The sequence below is a fragment of the Lutzomyia longipalpis genome, chromosome 1, assembly GCF_024334085.1.
Source record: "Lutzomyia longipalpis isolate SR_M1_2022 chromosome 1, ASM2433408v1".
NCBI lineage: Eukaryota > Metazoa > Arthropoda > Insecta > Diptera > Psychodidae > Lutzomyia > Lutzomyia longipalpis.
Genome location: NC_074707.1, coordinates 32,831,155 through 32,851,406, shown reverse-complemented (window position 1 = coordinate 32,851,406; position 20,252 = coordinate 32,831,155). Strand labels below are relative to the sequence as shown.

At 37.3% G+C, this 20,252-nt stretch overlaps 1 protein-coding gene across 4 annotated transcripts in view; it reads left to right on the top strand.

The window, feature by feature from the left end:
- LOC129785943 (protein winged eye) overlaps positions 1-20,252 on the top strand; it is a 140,002-nt gene that overhangs the window by 45,920 nt on the left and 73,830 nt on the right. The gene's annotated exons all lie outside the window — the stretch shown is intronic.

Here is a 20,252-nt window from a genome sequence, read left to right as displayed (position 1 = left end):
TTGCTGGTCTCCTCAATCACATAGATGCATAAAGAATTATCACTCTCTCTTCCCAATGATACATCAACGCGCCTTTTCAACTTCTACAAGCCAATCTTCAGTGTCAATGCAGTCGGTCAATCTGAATCAAATCGCTGTATTATTGCGCTTAGCTTCTTTGTTCCCATGGGCATGGCAACCGTGTTGTTTTGCCTTCTCGACTTGTGTTTCCTGCAGTTAAAATAGTTAAATTACACATAGCATTTTAAACTTTTTATCTTCATAAGCTTCTCCTGTCTCACTTCTTTATCTTATTACTTACTCTGCAGCAATTTCTTTATGATATTTAATGGAATTTTTCTTGCATTTCCTCACAAAATACCTTGAATATTCAAAACAATCAAACACGCATATAAAATGACATTTAATATGACGCAATACCCGAGTATTCAATCGGCACGACCGAAATGTCACGATATGGTCAAATTCCAGCAAAAACATTTCATGTTTCATCAATCTCGCCGAATCTTGTTTCATGAAACTCGGCTAATTTCACGAACATATGAAACACTTTTAAAACATTTTTCATTTTTTTCTTATGAATTTTCCTATGCAGTTTCACATGAAATATTTTCAAAAATTATCATGAATAACCTGAAAAGGAATTCCTGTTACGACATGTTATTGCAAGACAAGACAAGACAATTATTTTGTGCGGGTGGCCACCATTCACACATAGCATACACAAAAGGGTTAACACATAGAAATTTCTGGAATTGCTAAAAATTTCTCAGAAATTTATCATGACTTTTTTCAATTCAAAGAAACATATTCCCCTTTCAATTTTTCTCTTTTTTATTTCCCTTTCCTGGGGCACTCAGGGGTACTTGCGCTACTTCCATCGCCGGGTGCTCCACCACACAGTTGCTGGGGCGCTTCTCGATGGTCTTCGCAGTCCTATCTTGTCGCATTTCGCTGCTTCTACGCCGCATTTTTCTCCACACGGTGGCGGCCATGTTGTCTCGCTGCCTTTTGCGTCGTCGTCTCCGAAATTTTCACTTTTCTTTTCACTCGCGCCGTGATTTTCACGGTTTTCCACACGCAGTGGCACACGCGGACCCTATCCCACTTCTGATATGTAGGACGATATTCCTACATGGGCTAATAACTACCCTTATTTGAAGAGCTAACGGGTCCCGAACTGAATCGGACGAGCAACAGTGGGCTACTGAACCTATGAGTGCCTGATGAGCGGCATAGAGCTAACGACTCATCTCACTCTTTCACCCAGAGCAGTCCAACCCTAGACACACATAGTGCCATAGCTCAACATTATATACGGTAGAAGGGTTTCTCTACCGGGGCACCTAGCATTGTTCTACAAAGAGAAAATTGAGAAAAACCAGGAAAATCTCACCAAAAAAAAACCCGGATGCGTGTTGAAGGAGAAGGAGGAGAAGACAATCCTCGAGACAAAGACAAGCAGGACTACTGATGAAGACCCGAAGCTGGGTCGAAAGCTTTGGCAAAATTGCTGCGTTTTCCTTGGGGAGACGTTGATTTATGCTGACGAACACCGGAAAACAGGAGAAAGTGAAAAGAAAATCTTCAAACTAGCCTCTTGCTGAAGATCTATTCTTAGCTTAAGCTTCAGAAAAAGCTTTAAGCAGCATTCTGTGTGTAGATTTTGCACGATCACCACTGTATTTGGCAATAAAGGGTGGACAAGAAATTATTTTTATTTTATATAGCACTTCATATCATGCGGAATGGTTGATGGGAGCTGCGAAAACACTTTGTCTAACCCCTGACCAAAATTCCGACCGACTGTAAAGTGTGTTGAAGGGTCAAATTTGTGGGTATGTTTTTCATTAAATCACAATTGGACGTTGCTCGAGACAGAGAAATTTTCATTTCTCTCACTTTTTTTTACCCGTGGAAAAGGGCTGCTTTGCATGGGTGGGGGGGGGCACTAGGAAGTGTAAGCATAGGGATAAAAAACATCCCTCAGTAATTCAATTCAATTATTTCATCAACAATTTTGGGTTCATTTTGATTTTATTGAAGCTGTGCAAAAGCGAGAGTACGGAAACGGCACAAAAACACTTCCTCTCCGAGTGTCATGAGCATTGATGGCGAGGAAAAAGATTACTTCTTTGATGGGGTATGATTAAAGACAAGACTATATAGCCTGCATGGGCGGGTGGTTATGTCATTTCCTGGGCGTCGTATCCTCCATTCATCAGGGAAATCAATACACAACACTTGAAGGGTTCGCACATTTTATCTTTAGCACAGATGACGAGTTTGAGGGAAAGGACCTTTCGGCCTCTATGCGGATATTACTTTAAGATTTAATCTATATGTTTTCAACAAATTTATTGTGAAAAAAAAAGTTTTAATGAAAAGCGCTTCGACATAATGGATGGACAATACATTTGTTATATTGGACTTGATGGAAAAATCAAAGTTAAGCTCTCACTTTTCTTCCTCCCACTTCATGGTGCTTTTTTTCCCATAGACCCACCGCATAGACCGAAAGCATATATTTGCTCAGCCATCCCTCCTTCGGAGCCAACAATGCGTTTATATTTATTTTTTCACGGGCACATTAGCACGTTATTATGATATTCGGTGAATGTATAGCATGTAAGTTTGCGTAAAACGCTCTCATTGCGGCACTCAGGAGGGTTTCCCGGCCACCCAAAATGCTCATGTGCGGAAGAAATGGGTGCTTTCGGGTAGGGGTGTATGCTGCGTACTTTCAGAAGGGGAAGGGGGTGGTTTAGTTGGGTGGGTGTGCGAAAAGCGCGAAGGGGAGGAAATGCTTTAATAGTACACATTGTATTCAACACATAAATAGTACATTATGGTAACCTCCGCCGCGGCAATTACACTAAAAGCATTCAGTAATAATTATAACAAATGTCTATGAAGTGACAACATTTACAAATGGAACATCGTTCGCATATCCATTGTCCAACAAATTCTCTCGTAGTGAACTGATTGAATAGCAAAAGCCCGAGAGAGCTTTGGGAATTCACTTGAATCCTCACTAAATCTCTGTGCCATTTGGACACAACGACTTTTCAATTTATATACCTAAATTATCTTTTTTCCACATCAGGTGAAATGTGATTGATATCCTGGATGACCACAAGAGACTGTTAGGAATCTCCACTCTCATGTATTTTTGATGTTTACCAAACTATGTTGTGCAGAACTCTGGGGGTATTATTATGAAATATTTGTCTGTGGTATATTTCATCTCCTTTCAGCAGAGTCATTGTGCTTTCTCGTGAATTTGATAAGTATTCTTTTATATCCTTGACCGCCATAAATATGTTCAATTCGAGGGTAATGTGGTTCCGTGCAGGGGTTGATGTGAAATTTGATATATTCCAGAGTCATGGGATCGATATATGTATGTTGTACTATGCGTTCACTTGAGCATCGCATTGAATTTGTGTATGCTATCCAATCTCTTGGAAAACATCTCGCACACATGAAAAATGACCAAAACATATGCGTTTTAGTGGGATAAAGCTGAGATTGCATTCCATTTTCCATTAGTCCAAACCGCAATAATTGGCCCTGTGGGATGTACCAAACAACATATCTTTAAATCAAAGAGAATATACCATTACATTTAAAGGAGAAGGAAATTTTATATAAATAAGATCCTTCCATTAAAGTTTTGTGGAAAATTCCACAGCTTGCGAATCACACGATTTATCATAAAAATTTATTTAATTTTCATTTTTTCCCTCGAAATTTCCTTTTCCTTTTCTCTTCTATTTTAAACAGACACTAAAACACTACATTAACAGTCTTGGTGTGTGGTCAAAGTTCTGCAATTTCACTCTGAATTAATGCTATCAGATTGTGGGGCTCGCTCCAAGAAACTTTTACACAATGAAGAAACGATAGAGATCGTCTTAAAATCACTTTGTAGCGGTACTTTTGATTGAAAAAGTTACAACTCCTTCGCGAAATTTTACAAAGAAACAGACAATATTGCAAGATTATCGTGAAAATTCTTTTATCGCATGAAAACCACATAAGAGAATTTTCCTTAAGCCCCAAAATCTGTTGCTTTACTATAACTCTTTGGGGATAAATTTGAACTGTGGGAGACGAACTTTTCTCTCACAGAGAAGACAGTAAATCCCTTAAATATTCATCACAGAGGCACCAGACTATATGAGGCTCTAAGGAAGGGACAAAGGACTTCAATAAACGAAAGAATCCCTTGTGGACGAATAATTTTGTGGTTGTGCGCTCTTTGAATTTGCAAAAGGAACAGATTACAAAGTTTATATGAGTTTAATCTTAAAATTTTTAAATGAATTGTTCAACGATATTTTGTAGAATAAAAATTATTTACATTGAGGAAGAATTATGCATAATAATAATTTATACCTTTCCATTATTTAAATTAATAAAAGACCTTTGTGGAGCTTTGAATTAAAATGGGAGAATCACCCCAAAAAGTTTCCGAAGTTACCGGAGAATCATTGTACACGAAATTCCGCCAAAAATTCCAAATAATTCAAAATACAATGGCAATGCTAAAATTTTAGCTGAGAAGAATAGATTAATTGTTTTAAAGAGGAAATTCAGAAAACTTATTTGTGGTTTAGGCTATGGAGGTATACGAGAGGTACACACAATAATTTTCACATTGAGAACCCAGAGGGGGAAAACCAAAAGCATTTTCCTCCTGAAATTGGTCCACAAATCAACATCATATGTTTTTCACTGAAAACTTTCAAGCAAAAGTGGAGAAGAGCGATGAAAGAGAGAGAAAACAGCAGACAGATTTATTAGAGAATTTTGCAATTCAGCTGCAGTAATGCGAAACCATGGTAAGATACAGACCAATGCGTAAGATGTTGTGATCAAAAAATTCCCGAGAAATTCGGGAAAAGAAATCTTTAAATTTATTCTATCTAAATTCAATTAAAATATCATAAAAGGATATAGAGGATATGAGAGAAATAAAATTCAAACTCTTCTGTCAATTTGCGCTAATATTTTCCATACTGTACTGTTGTTTAACCGAATGACTTCAGTTCAAGAATGCTCATACATAAAGGATCGGTTGGATGCTATGAGCTTGCCGAAGTATTGTCTTGCAGATGCTCTCAAAGTGCTTTAAGCAACATCAACCTGGCATTGTTTTCCCTGAGTAGAGTTGTACACATTTCTTTTGAAAATTTACCTCCAGCCAGAGAGAACATCATATTCCGCACCATCCGCCCCACATGTGCATCCCAATATATGTGTGAGTTCCTCTATATTTCCTCAAATTGCAATTGCCTGTGTAATTGGCATTGAAAGTGCGTCTCCTTGTGATACATCCCTCTTCTTTTTCAATTTCCTGCAGAAGCCTTTATTCAATTTGCAATTCCTTCTTTGATTCCTTAACACATATCGACCCGCTAGACGCTTCGAATTGCTTACTGAGAGCTTAGATTTTTATACGTTTGTATTAAATTACACGCAGGTTATGTGTCAAATATATTAAAATCCTAAGAATAATTTTTTTTTTCAATTTTATTGAATGTGTCAAACAATTTACTCTAATAAAAAAGTCAATCATAACGCGTCCAGTTATAAGAGTTGGTGTCCCACAACGTGTAGAAGTTTGTTTATGCATTGTAATGCGATTAGTGAGCAGAATTAGTAGACAAATTTAATTTTTTTATAAAATTCAGCAATTTGATGGATAAAAATGGTCATATCTCTGGTTCTATAAGACCTACAGAAATTTCTTGACTAGTTATGGAAAGGTATTGAAACAAACTATAAATTGACATAAATTTCAATAAATTTCAAGGTCACCTTCAGAACACAAAATGGCGGATTTTTGTTTTACCAAAACAGTTTTTGGCATTTTTTGTCCCGAAGGAATGGTTTTAGAGGTTTCTGATGTTTTAGAAAGTTGTAGAGTTTTGCAAAACCTTTAATTTGATACTAAGATGAGCAAAATCGGTCAAGCAGTCCAGGAGATATGGCTCTTAGAACTTTTCAAATTCAAGAATTTTTCAAATGGCTATATCTTCTAAACGGCGACATAGATTTTCTTCATTTTCGGACTGGTGAAAGATATTAAGTTAGGCTACAACATATCAAAATTTAAAAGATTTGCCTAATGGGGATTCGGAGATATTGCTCCTTAAAGTTAGGCAATTTTTGTTTTTGTTTTTAGCGCCTCTTGCGGATGTTTTTGAAACTTGAAATGTTCTAGACAGTTGTAGGGCTTCTTGAAACCTTTCATTTGATACCAGGATGGTCCAAATCGGTCAAGCCGTTCTTGAGATATATCGAAAAAACACTTTTTGCTTTAGGCCGCCATATTTGCTAAACCGCTTGACCGATTGTCAAGTATGAATTGTTGATGAAAACATCTCACTGAGCTCTACAACATACTAAAATTTAAGACCTCTAACTACAAGGGATCTGGTTGACGGTGTTTCAAAATGGCGGACGGCGGCCATCTTGGATTTTAAAAATACGAAAAATTGAAATTTTACACCCACATTTCTATAGAAAACTTCAAACCGGAAGTCTCTATCTGTTACCGTTTTCGAGCTATAAGACAAAATGTGGAGTCCGGGCCGGCAGGCCGGCCGGATCAAAAATTTTCCACCACCATTTTCGTAATGTGGGATGTCGAAAACGTGCTCATACCAAGTTTGAGCCCGATCTGAGGTGGTCGGTTTTTCCGACGATTACAATACTTGGTGTTGGCCACGAAGTGGAACACCAACTAATTAGTCTAAAACGCTGGACCAGCCGGGTGAACATCTTTGACAAAATTGATAATTTAATACATTTCGCGTAAAAAATGTCGTGTATTATACTTAGAATAACCAGAATTATTAAGAAAAATGTAAGAAGAGGGAATTCAATAATTGGTGTAACGGAAAAAATTGTTCCTTTTTCTCTTCTCTTTGTTACTCTTTGTCTCTTTCTAGACGTTTCTAACTTCAAAAAAATCATTGCAAATAAATCATCAAAAAATCCATAAAAATGATTAAAAAAAATTTTTGTGTTATAAAATGGACAGGACTTCTTAGGGAGTACCAAGAAGTCTATTAAAACTTATTTGATCAAAAGAATTTGCTTTTTTTGCGAAAAATTCTATGGGGTCGGTCACCTACCCCATAGCAATGCGTGTAAGAGTTTTAGTCACAGTATACGGAGGGTTAACAGCATATTCTTTAATCTAAAAAGTCGTTAAAAAATTAAATAAATTCTCAATAAGAAATTGTTATTGACAATGTACGGCTGGGTAATCATTTTCGATACATTTCGATAATTTTTTACACATGGTGTAAAAAATCAATTTATTATGAGTATTATACCCTTCCCTAACGTATTAAAAGAAATTCTATGAATAACATAATGTAAAATATTTCCCTTTTGCAACAATTTCGTACAAATACCATAGAGGTATACATACTCTATATGGCAAATTGATGAAAATTGCTGAATCAACCCCACCCCCTCGTGAGCGTCTCGCGGGTAAAATTGCAAATGAAGTCTATTGACAAAAAGGCAGGCATATACGGTTTGTAGCCGAAATAATTCAATTTAAATTTAATATTGTTCTGTTGGGCTTTTCTATGTGCACCTACTGATGATTTCTGGGGATTCTGCGGGAGGACACTCAATGCGGCGGATGGTAGTTAACTCGTCATTTTCACAAGCAACCATCCCTCGTGTATGCCTGAAAAATACGCATCCCATCAACTGCCGCGAAATTGCTCCAAAAACATACACTCGTGGAAGGAAAATAAACATAAAAGTGTTGTGAGTGCTTCATTGGACTCTTTGGTGGATGTTGATGAATGGTGACAGTTGGGAAAGGTTGCCTTTTTGTACACGTTGCGCTTCGCGGCAGCTAAATACGTTTATATGCGTAGAGGAAAATCACTAAATTGGATTATTGTATGCGATAAAAATGAAAAATTCTAAAATAAATATTTTTTTTGTAAGTAATTGAATCATTTTTTTCTCTCCACACACGATGATCGATATATAATACGTGGGTTTGGAGAAGTTTTAAATTCTTTTTTTGTGGTATTTAATGGTGGAGAAAAAAATGTATAAATGCCAATTAAAATGTTAACATTTTTCGCGGAAACATTAATCATGTATTGTGCCGAAAGGGAGAGAGACCTGTTAGCCACCCAGAACCACCTTTTAATCCTCATTCATCACATTCACCTAATCATTGTCTTGGCAGTAAAGAGGATTTTAATGTGACCCATACTGCCAATTAATTGGCATGATCTTCGTATTTTCTTTTGTTATACAATCTCCCAGGGTGAGGGAGCAATTTCACTCTCTGACTGGGGAAATTGTACCTTTTCCCGTAATGCTGGCAATTTGGTGTAAATTTTCTCAGTGATTATGGTGTGAATGTTTTTTTTTTCGGGGAGACATTCCCCCTTCTCCCGTTTAGTGTTTTTTATTAGAATTGTTTTTTCCTTCTGTTGATTTTTTTTTCGGAGGGGTTCTTTACAAGCAGAAGGGGGGTTGGGGACCATTTGAGTAAGCAACACGATGTGCAAATTTATTACAACATTTAATTCACAATCTCCCACAATTCTATCCATCACACGAGCGACACATCTTTGGCTTTTCCCAGCAGAGTGGCCCCGGTGCCTGTGAAACCGGGAATGGCTCAGCGGAATACGCCTTCGGTTAGAGACGCTCTCAGTCACAGGGGAGACCTTACAATTGCCTCAGGCGAAAGCTCTCATGCAGAAAGACAGGGAGCAGGATGTACGTACACACAGCTCACTCATCTGTCGTGCCACTACACAACCACCCTTCTTCTCTGTCACTCCCCTACAGAGCTCTGAATCACATCCCATTCTTGTGGACTTTTTTTCCTCTTTTTTTTCGTGCTCCGAAACGAACTAAGGGGGTGATTGACTATACTAACCCTGGAGGATGATGCTCATGCGAGGGAGAGACATCATCCGGGGGTGAATGAGGGTGATGTGCCGGAGTTTCTGAGGGAGGGTTACCGTAGGCGGAAGACAAAACAAACGCAAAGTACAGGGTGCAAATGGCAGGGTGTTTGTGATGGAAAATTTGCGTCAAGCAGGGAACTTTAAGGACTTTTTTCTGCAATTTTCCCGTCGAAAAAGTACAACGTGAACAAAAGGGTTGAGCTTTGTGAAAGATGACTGTAATTAAATAATTTTAATCAAAAGAATGTTCCTTTATAGAAAGTTTGGAAACCTTCGGACAGATAAATTAATGGTTTTTCTCAATGACTAGAAATTCTAAATGAAAAAGGAATTCTGGGTGTCTGAAAAGGATGACTCAAATTTGAAACAACTTTTTTTTTCTTCATTACTTTATTTATTTATTTATTTATTTATTTATTTTAATTAGTAGAAAGTAGAATGGAGAACAGAAAAAGGTCCATTTTAGGGCATCCTCCCCTTGTATTGTTCCTTTTTAAAGAATTCTGATTCAACCCGATAAGAGGGTAATAGCAATCAATCTTTTTTTACACAGGTTCTACAAATGAAAAAAAATCTAAAGATAAAATAAAGAAATTCTAAGATACAACAAGATAAATCCCCTCAAACGTGTTCAAAGCAACCCCATTGAACACTAAAACTAACCATACTTTATGGTCAGGGTCTTTTACACCTTGGTCTCTCCCTTTCTTAGAGGGTCTATCAAATTCAACTTGTGGCTATTGACGCCATCCCAAATCCTCAACTTGGGTTTGCAATAAATTATTCAGATTGGATCTCGTCCACGTCTTTTTGTTTGGCGGAGAATTGCACATTTTAGACGTTTAATATTAAATCACTTAAAACGTTTGTTCAAGACTTTCAAGGGGTATTCATTGGTTGAATTGTGGGTTCATCTGAACCCAAAGAATTATGCTTCAATCCATTAATTAATTTTCTTAAAGAATTTTTAATTTTAGAATTGTTAAACTTATTTGAAGAATTTGATTTTCTGAATTTTTCGTTCTTGTTCTTTAAGAAAAGAATATGAAGAAATAATAAGAAATAGCCGAATTCAAAATCTGTGCAAGTGAGGAGAATGCAAAAGTAGGTGTACAATAAAAATGATTATCCCTCGGGAAATGGTTTTCTCACCTCACCTCCTGGAATAGACATAAATTGTCCAGCCCCAGACTAACTCTCGAGCTTTAATATGAACTTGAGGTTCTGGCCAGAATGAATGATGAAGTTGCTGCACGATGCGAAGAGACGTGGTGTGTGAGAAGAAAGTGTCCATTCGGGTGTTTCTTCCCACAACTCACCCTCGTATATTTTTCCAACAATAGTGTGAAAAACTCCATGCAAAGGGAGAGATGAAATAAGAGACAACGTGGGTACACGATAAAATTCACCTACGTACGCAATTAAAGGAGATTTTCGGAATATAGAAAGGTCACATCTTTAGCGTAGGATTGTATAAAATGCATCATGTTGGGGAGACTACAAAGATAGTAGTACCAGTTAAGCTGTAATCCTTCTAGGGGTGTACTGTACACAGAAACACAAAAATATCACTAAATCTTTTTTTCAAAGGATGTGTGTTTAGGTCTGATATAGAAAAATCCCATTTAATACGCTGATTATAGCACTTCTTTTAGTTGGTTAAACGGGTAAAGTCTTCTTTCCATCAAAACAGACCATATAGAATAAAACTGAAACTGATAATTCAAAAATATTATGAAAACTAGTCAACCCGAGCCCCCAATCACGTGTGAGCAAACTCCATTTTAAGCTATAAAAGGGGGGCGTATATTAGTAAGGGGGATGAATTGAATAATACGGTACCCCGAAAAATTTTTTAAATAAAAAAATCCCGTTATCTGACCCTTCAGCAGGTAGAAAATGGAAAAAATCAATTTTTCTGTGGGGGCGCTATAAAGGGGGGTTGGGGCGGAATCCCATATAGCGCTTGCAACTCGTATTGACCCCCTCTACTCCCCTACCAAATTTCATCAAGATCGGCCCAGCCGTTTCGGAGGAGTTCATGTGCCACAGACAAACAAACATTTCAGCTTTATATATTAAGATATGATATTAAAACCAGAATCATAAATGAAATTTTTTATTCGATTTAAGCAGCCTTTCTGATGATTCTAATGTAAGATATAACAATGTTCTAGATATTTGGCGGTATTCTAAGATAAATATAAAGATCAAAATAAAGAAAAAAACCAAGATTTGGTATTCTACTTTAAAATTCCAAGAAATTTTCAGGATAATCTTGGAAATTCAAAATATTTCAAAATTTGGTATTCTAAGATAGAGATTTACGGTCGAACCATAACCTAAAAATCTTGTTTCTTCATACAACTTCCAAGACTTTTAGTATTCTGAGATACGAATCAAAATCAAAATAAAGATTTACAAAATGAGTTGTCAAAAGAGACTTGGATAGAAATATTCCAAGATTCTGTATTCTACGATAGAGATTTACGGTCTTATTATAACGTAAAATGTCTTGGATTTATGTGAAATTCCAAGACGGTTTTAAGGTCCTTTGAAAAATTGGTTTTCAAATGAAGTAAAGGCAATGTAAATTCAATATGGGAGATATGAAAACTCTTGAACAAATAGGGAATGCAGATGCAAAATGACGGGTTTTTGCCGGATTTGAGTTCACTCCATCTTGCTAATGATAGAGTGACCTCCGGGATGTACCAGGATTGTCAAATCTTGGACAAATACGTGATGTTGGTGCAAAATTTTTTGTTTTTCACTGGAATTGTGGTCACTTCTCCTTTGTAATGGTGGAGTGACCTCCGAATTGGGGATCTCATCCCCGGATTGTCACATCCTGGACAATCCTGGGATGCTGGTGCAAAAATGTTTGGTTTTTGCCGGAATTATGGTCACTTCTCCTTTGTAATGATAAAGTGACCTCCAGATTGGGGATCTCATCCCAGGATTGTAACATCCTGGACAATCCTGGGATGCTGGTGCAAAATTGTGGGTTTTTCGACGGATTTATGGTCACTTCCTATTAGTAATGTTGGAGTGACCACTACTCTGGCGAAAAAACCACAATTTTGCACCAGCATTCCCTAATTGTCCAGGGCTTGATAGTTCTGGGATGAAATCCCTAGTCCGGAGGTCACTTTATCATTACCAATGAGAAGTGACCACAATTCCGGCGAAAAACAAACATTTTTGCACCAGCATCCCAGGATTGTCCAGGATGTGACAATCCGGGGATGAGATGCCCAATCCGGAGATCACTTTATCATTACCAATGAGAAGTGACCACTAATCCTGGAAAAAAATAAAAAAATTGCCCCAGAATCCCAGGATTGTCCAGGATATGACAATCCTGGGATGAGATCCTTAATCCGGAGGTCACTCCATCAATAGCAAGAAGAAGTGACCACGATACATACCCCCCCCCCCCCAGTTACCGCCAAATTATCATAATCTGGAGGCAGAAAGCACCTCTCCGACAATATTCATTCCATTCCCGGAGCAATAATGCCTGGGAATAATAGCCGAGATTATACAATCAGGGCTCCTGGATGTAATGGCAATAGGGAAGAAATTCCCATGAAGTGTTTAAATTTCGTTCAATTGTCATCCGAGAGCGAACGAGAAAGCGCAATAGAAAAAATTAATGCGTTAGAAAGAGATATCGCTGAAGTTTCTTTGGCGCGAAGCTGAAACCAAGAAACTGACAAGTAGGATAACGCAAATTTTGATTTTACTTTCCTGGATAATTCGTCGTAAAGTAGAATACCGACAGTCTTGGTCTTTATTTTGATTTTTATCTTGATCTTGAAAGGTGTCTCTATCCTAGAATACCACCCATTTTCTATAAATTATCCTGAAAGCTCCATTTTAGTCTGTGTTAATATAAATCGGATAAGAAAAACCATAGTTATGATATTTTTTAAAGTTAAGGGGGGTCTCTTTTGAGAGCTGGTGAAAATAAATATTTTAATTTTTCTTGGGGTTTTTCTTAAACTCGGTTTTCAAGTGTTGGTGACATTTAAAGACTTATCATTAAAGAGTAAGAAAATCACTTTCCGCCATCTTAGATACGACGCCATCTTGAGATTTTCCTCAAAACACAAAGGTAGGTTTTTCTCAGGATCTACTGGATGGATTTTGATGGGGTAAAAAGCAAATGAAAGAGGACATACCAATGCAGATTTTGATGTACCAGAATTTTGAATTTCCATTCTGGGGCTGAGAAAAGTGGAAAAATGTGACTTTTGTTCACAAGTTTTTGACATTTTTGCACTTTTCTCAGCCCCAGAGTGGAAATTCAAAATTCCGCTACATCAAAATCTGCACTGATATTTCCTCTTTCATTTGCTTTTTACCCCATCAAAATCCATCCAGTAGATCCTGAGAAAAACCTACCTTTGTGTTTTAGGGCAGTTCTGCGGAAAAGTCGGAAAATCACAAGATGGCGTCGCACTTAAAATGGCAAAAAGTGATTTTCTTACACTTCAATAACTAGGCTACAAATGTAACCATCATCGGATATCCGAGTTTAAGAAACCCCAAGAAAATGACCACATTAAAAATGTGTAAATTCTAACAGATTTTCCAAGAGACCCCCCTTAAGTAGCCCTGTTTCCTATAAAATTAAAAGTTTTTCAAGATGGCGGTTAGAAGTTAGGTTAGATTAACATTCTAAAATGCCTACTGTTGACAAAATGTATATAGCTGCAAAGTATAGATTAAGCAAAAAGGGGAAAAAGGTCGATAATTAAGAGATGTCATTTCTAAATACGAACGAAGAGACGGACGGATAGGTCGAATTAAACGTACAGATGAACACACGAAAGAAATTCATTTTTAAACCTCATTATTGAATAGTCGTTATATCTGTTTCGAACTCAACGTCTTTCAAAGTTCTATAAGCACAGAAACTCTATCTATCTATCCTGAAGGAGGAAAAAAATCTAAAACCGTTTCTGGAATCAGTTGTAGGAGTTCCTAATGCTAATCTTCCTTCCTTTCCATCGTTCTCAGTCAGTCAAAGATTTATAAATCATGGGGCTAATCTAAAAGCACTCCTGATGATGAGAAACGGTATCATTAGGCATTATAGAGGGATATTTTGGGGAATTCGTCTGTGAATAATTTTCACATCATAGAGCAATGGGGGAAAATCCATCCTAGCGCTGAAGCAGAAGTACAATGCAATAAATTGTTTATTTATAGCGTAGAAAATCTGCCGATTTGTCATATGAGGCGGTTTCAAGGACCAACAAAAAAAATCACCCTCTCAAAAAGCACCAAAGAACTTTAAAGACGTCTACCCCCGTGAAAGGAAAGAAAAATAATATAGCTGGAAAAATTCTCTGCTCTGATGCGAAGTTTCCTTTGAGGAGGGATAACTGACACGAGATGGAACCCCCTCGTAGAACGTGGTGGAGACCACAAAATAGAGTAGCGTGTATTTCAATAACACCACAGCCAGGATGGTGGCGAAGGATGGTGGAAAAAGAGGACTCAGAAGGTACGAGGATGAAAAAAATTAATGAAGCGATTTTCTCAGAGGAAGAAACTGTGGATTGGGACGTGATTATGTGGAAATATAATTCATTACGACGAATGGCGAGGGTGGATGGGGGTTCGGGTATAGGGCGTCTCTTTTACTATTCATATGGGGATTACTATATGTGGGGAAATTCATTTGAAAATGCTATGCGAACTTTTCGGTTCATGTGATTGTGTTATTTTTGTACCATTTCTCTACCCAAGGGGGCTCTTTAGAGAGAAAACTCGAGTGTCGCTCCTCGAGTTTCTGTATATGCATTTGATGGGAAAAGAAATTGGACGCATTTTTCATTGATTCTTTCGACAGTAGAGGGGGTTCATTTGACTCTTGAAGGGAAGTTGTGTGTACATTATGTATCTCTTCTCTCCAATCTTGTGCCCTTTTTCCCCCTTCAAAATCCACCAAGAAGAAGCAAAGTGAACATCTCTCGAGAATTATTTTCTCATCCATTTTGCGCCTTTCTTCCATACCCCATACACATTTCTCCATCTGTTCTGTATACAACACACTCTCTCGATATGATCGTATAATTAACACCAGACTAATTACTATATACTTGTTGATTTGTCACTTTTTAATTTCCTCTCGAAGTCTGCCACTTTTAACCATGTCAATTTACAAATTAATTTTCGACAAGTGTTTTCACTTTACATTGGGGTTACAAGGTGGGATTTATATTTTGCAATTTCTAGGAGGTCTCCTCTAACACAAAGGGATGATTGAAAATGTGACTATTATTTTATGACATGTGCAATTTGCAAATTAAGAAGTAATTAAGATGCATTGAAAGAAATTATTAGTCAATAAAATTGTAAAACAAAATATGGGATGGAAATTAGCTCTAAGAATAACCCTATGACCCCAGAAGTTCTTGCTAAAACAAAAATCTCCGCTTTTCTAATCATTTTTAAGAGTTTTTGAATAAAATAACTTTCTATTCCTTATTTCTTTGTCAGTCTATTCTATATTTTTGAGGCTACCAATAATAGGACTTTGGTTTGTTAGTCCTGGAAAAAGTTCGATCTTAAAGAAGACTTAACTAAAAATTTCATTACTAACTACCGTTTTCGTTTATTCTTTACGTTTTAGGCTGCTTTAAATTTTCTAAGAGTTCTAGGGGTTTCATAGAATCAGTATTGAGAATGAATCGAATGTTCCAGATTACTCTTAGTGTTCTAGGTTAACCTAGGTCTCGTGGAGTAATCCAGTCGTTTTAGGATTTCCTGTTTGATTTTAAGACGGTTCTAGAGTCCTAAGATTGTTCTAACTAACTGAGATAATTCTGATATACTTTGATAATTCTAGCGCTCTAAAGATATTACAGCGTGATAAGAATGTTCTAACTTCCTAGAATAATTTCGGATAACTATGATAATTCTGATACTCAATGTTTCTAGTATCCTAGGACGGTCTCGTATGTTCCAACAAAAGTCCTATGTTGTTGAAACCTTGTACGTTCGTATTACTTTAAAAAATCCCTAAAATTTTAATCTCGTGATGACATTTTCCATATCCGAATACATATTTGACAAAGTTTGAGTTACAAATACAACAATAAATATCTAGTTTGTTTTCACTTCTTTTCATACATTTATCTCCTTTACAAAACTTCTAACAACTTGACTATGTACTGTGTTGCTTCGTGGAATGAAAGAAAAGAGAAAAAAAGAGCAAACGCTTTGTTATGCTTAACTGTTAAGATATAGGAAATAGGTGAAATGGAAAATTTCTCATAAATTCCATGGAGGCAGTCTGAAAATAAATGTGGCACTAAAATATGCTGCAAGTACCTGTGTAGAGACTTAAGATTCAATTCTCGACTTGCAAAATTGCTGTGAAAATTGTCGAATAAATTTTTCGCATCGTCTCACAGATTTTCTCTTCCTACTTTGCCGGCAACATGGGGGCGCGTTCCATTCATTTTCGCCCATTCGAGCCCATAATTGGGTGACTCCTTCTTCTGGTACTTGAGGATTTCGATGTGGATGAAAGCCCCGAGGCCTAGAGACAACGATTTTCCTTCTCTCATTCCCCCCATTCCCACTTTAATTACAGACTCATGGTAATTACACTTGCAAGATTCTATATGCTGCCCCAACCACTCTGGGGGGACTATGGAGTCGCCTGTGTTGAATAGAGAAGGAGAGAGAGAGAGTGGAAAAAGAAGCCGCTAAATCATTAAGGGCGCGAAGGGAACAGGGATTGGGGTGTCTATGTATATTGGGTATACATAGCATCCACATGAGTTTGTCTACACAGCATCGACCGTCTATGTGTTTGGCGGGCTCTTGTTTCCCCGAAAGCACCCAACTTCCTCGTATATATATAACTCAACTCTTTCACTATATATAATTATGCAGACTCATCGACGCCTTTAAAAACCCATTATTACAGTGTGAAATTGGCTTGGTGAGGACATATGGCTTTCCAATTAAGTTATATCCCGGTCCCAGAGGATTTCTATGTAGGAAGACAAATCAACAGGAGGGCGCCATTCATTTTCAACCAGAAAGCGACTCACAGGTCCTGTCTGCACAAAATTAGAAATTAATTCCCGAAAATCCACGAGACGACATAAATTGATTGGATACGGGCATCACTCAATGATTTCATGTGCTGGCTCCCCCTCAAACGTTAGCCGATATGCTCTGCCTTTTTTGGAATTTGCCAAAAAATTTCATTTATAAAAGTTCTCTCCATCTCTCTAAATTCCACAGAACACCATTCTAAAGGCCACCTTTCCCTTCCACAGACACTGAAAAACTTTCCCTGAAACTCCACAAAATGAGAAGCAAATTGAAGAGATGAAAATGCATTCAGTTCAGCCGGTCAAAAGCGAGATTTCACAAATAGGCGCACTCTTCTGTTCATTTCTCATTCATCTAAAATCATCACCATGCAATGAATTGCTTTTTCCACGCGCACTCGCACCACCGTATCTCAGCTTGTCCATCACACTCGCATTTGAGAATTTCCAGACCCCGAAATTCATCAGCAATTTAACATTTCTCACACCTTTCACGTCAGGTAACCACGCGGGGTTCGTAATCGCGGAAATTGGTGTTTGAAGATAAGAGATAAAGTGAAGAAATTCACTGGCGCTCCAAAGATAAGTGGTCTATCTGAGGAATTTAATTTACCTACCATTTGATTCGTTATGAATGTGTGTGTGCACCCAGAAAAGACCTAAATTTCACTTTGATTGTCTGCTTTTAATTTTGAAAAGAAAACTCATTAATCAAGTTGAATTTTCTCACTTTCTTGGTCCCAAGTGCATGGAAAATATATAGCCCAGAGCAAAATTTAGTTTGAAAAGTATTTGAATTATTTAGCAGCTTCATTCAAGTGAAATTGCGATGCGAAGGAGTTTTAATTGCAAATTTTAGCTGCAAAAGCAAAAGGAATTTTTTGCCAAAAAAACTTTTTCTTTTGGCTTTTTGCAGAGGTCAAATCTGCGAGATATTTATTGCAGATGAAACACGTTTGACATTTCCTTTTTAACGATTGACGTTTATTGTCTAACTTTTGACATTTTCTCTAATATCTGACGTTTCTTTCTTAAAGCTTAACGTTTGACGTTTCTTTCTTAAAGCTTTATGCTAGACGTTTAGTTTATAATGTTTGAAATTTGTGACGTTTGATTTTTAAAACATTTAATCCTTCTACGTTAGAAGTTTTTTTTCTTCAAACATTTGATAACATTACTTAACTGTTTAACGTTCTTGTTCTAATATTTGACAAAGCTTTCCTATCGTTTGACTTTTCTTTCTTAACGTTTTATATTTCTCTTCTAACGTTCGATATTTCTTATGTTTGACATTTGCAGCTTGAAACTTTTCGTTTCTAACGTTTGAAGTTTCTTTTCTATCAATTGGCAATAAAATAAAAACAAAAATGTTTGAAAGTTCATTTTTAATCTTTTTTCATGCAATTTTTAATCTTGATGTTATTTCTTTTATTTTGTAAAAAAAAATCCTGAACTTTCATAATTTTTAAGGTGTTGAACACTTGAATACACTCTCCTTTACTACTAGGCCTTAGGTAGACCGTCTTCACTGTATACTAGTCATCAAAACAAATTATTTACATTTGAGTTCATTATGTCGTGAAATCAAGAAGAAATATCTTCAAAATGAGTTCAAAGTTTTAAAAAAAAAAGTTGATTCTGAATTTATTAAAGAGTTCTAGCCTTGCTCGTTTTCTAGGAAATTTGCTTTGGTTATTCGATACCTTTTGGGTGGTATAGAGAATTAATCTATTTTCAGTACAACATATTCCGTGTATTGGATTACAAAATATGTGATCCCTCCCAGGGTTTCTCGGCATCTCGTGCTAATTGGAAAAAGATTTACGTGAAAGTTGCCAAAGAGCAAGAGGAGGAAAAGAAGGAAAAAAAGAAGACATCAAAAGTCTTTTTTCCAGAAAATCCATCCCAAGCAACAATCGTGGTGGACTGAGGTTTATGGAAGTGTAAAGTTTTTTTTATATGTTTTCGGGAATGGTGTATGATGGAGAAGAGAGGATCTGGAAATCAAATATTAAATTCCTCCCGCAGCTTCGTCTCACAAATGCGAGTTTACGATAATACCACGTCTCATTCTGCTCCGACGGGTATTCATTTAATCCATCCATGGCAAAATGTAATGTATAGAAGCATGGGGTGGTACAGTGTGGAGTCAGGGGAAGGAGAATTGGATAATAGGGAAGGAAAGTAAATCCTGAGTTTTGTGAAAAGACGGGCCATAGGAGCGCGACCTCACGTCCGGCTTGCAGTGTTGTTCAATTAATTAGAGCCAGGTGAGTGCAGGCGTGAAGGCATGAGCATGCATTACCCGAGTCCCGAAGGTGTGCAATTCGAGCTCGCTTCCACTGCACTTTTACCCCGTTCCTCGCACCCTGTATTGTACGTATACGGTCCAATGTACAAAAACCAAATGCATCGTGGCCCCCAATGTATATAGTATTTGCGTGAAGAGGAAAGGACTTGGGCTTTTGAATTGAGAAGAATAAGACCGCGAAAGAATAGCGGCTAGAATGTGGCTAAACAAAGGAAAAGCCGCACGTGTGGCCGCGGTGGTGTGATAAATAATGGCAGTGGGGAGGAAAAACTGACATATCTGCTGGGAATGATCTTGGCCACATCAATTTCATTCCAATACTCCTCAGCGGCATTAACATGGCGATATTTGAATATAATAGTTGATGCCGTGTTGTTGTTGCTTTTTTTTACTCCAACCTCCTTTCGCCCTGATTTACAGAGTCTCTCCGCCACCATCAACCGGTACCTTTTGCAATTGGCCCTCTTTTGCTATCTCACCACTGATTTTATTTATGTGAAAAATTTGCTCAGCTCTTCACCATAATGTTGCAAGTCATGAGTGAAAGGCAGAGGAAATGTCATTTGCACTGTACTTATGCGAATCCGCAGATTGCGAAATCTCTTTTTCTCAGCATGCCGACTTATTGGTCAGCTGCAAATCCACTCCTCGGGATCAATCTCGGAAGGAAATAATTCTTTCTGAGCTATGGACGTATGAAACCCGTTACCGCGAGGTCTCGCACAAATTCTCAAGCCTTTTTCTTTTATTCAACTCTTTTATGCTACTGTGACATGAATTAAACCAAAGTAATCGCTACTGAATACCTACTACGAATATGTTGACACATAGATCACGATTTTAGGGTTTAGCTAGAAGTTTTTTTTATCAGTGGGGTATATT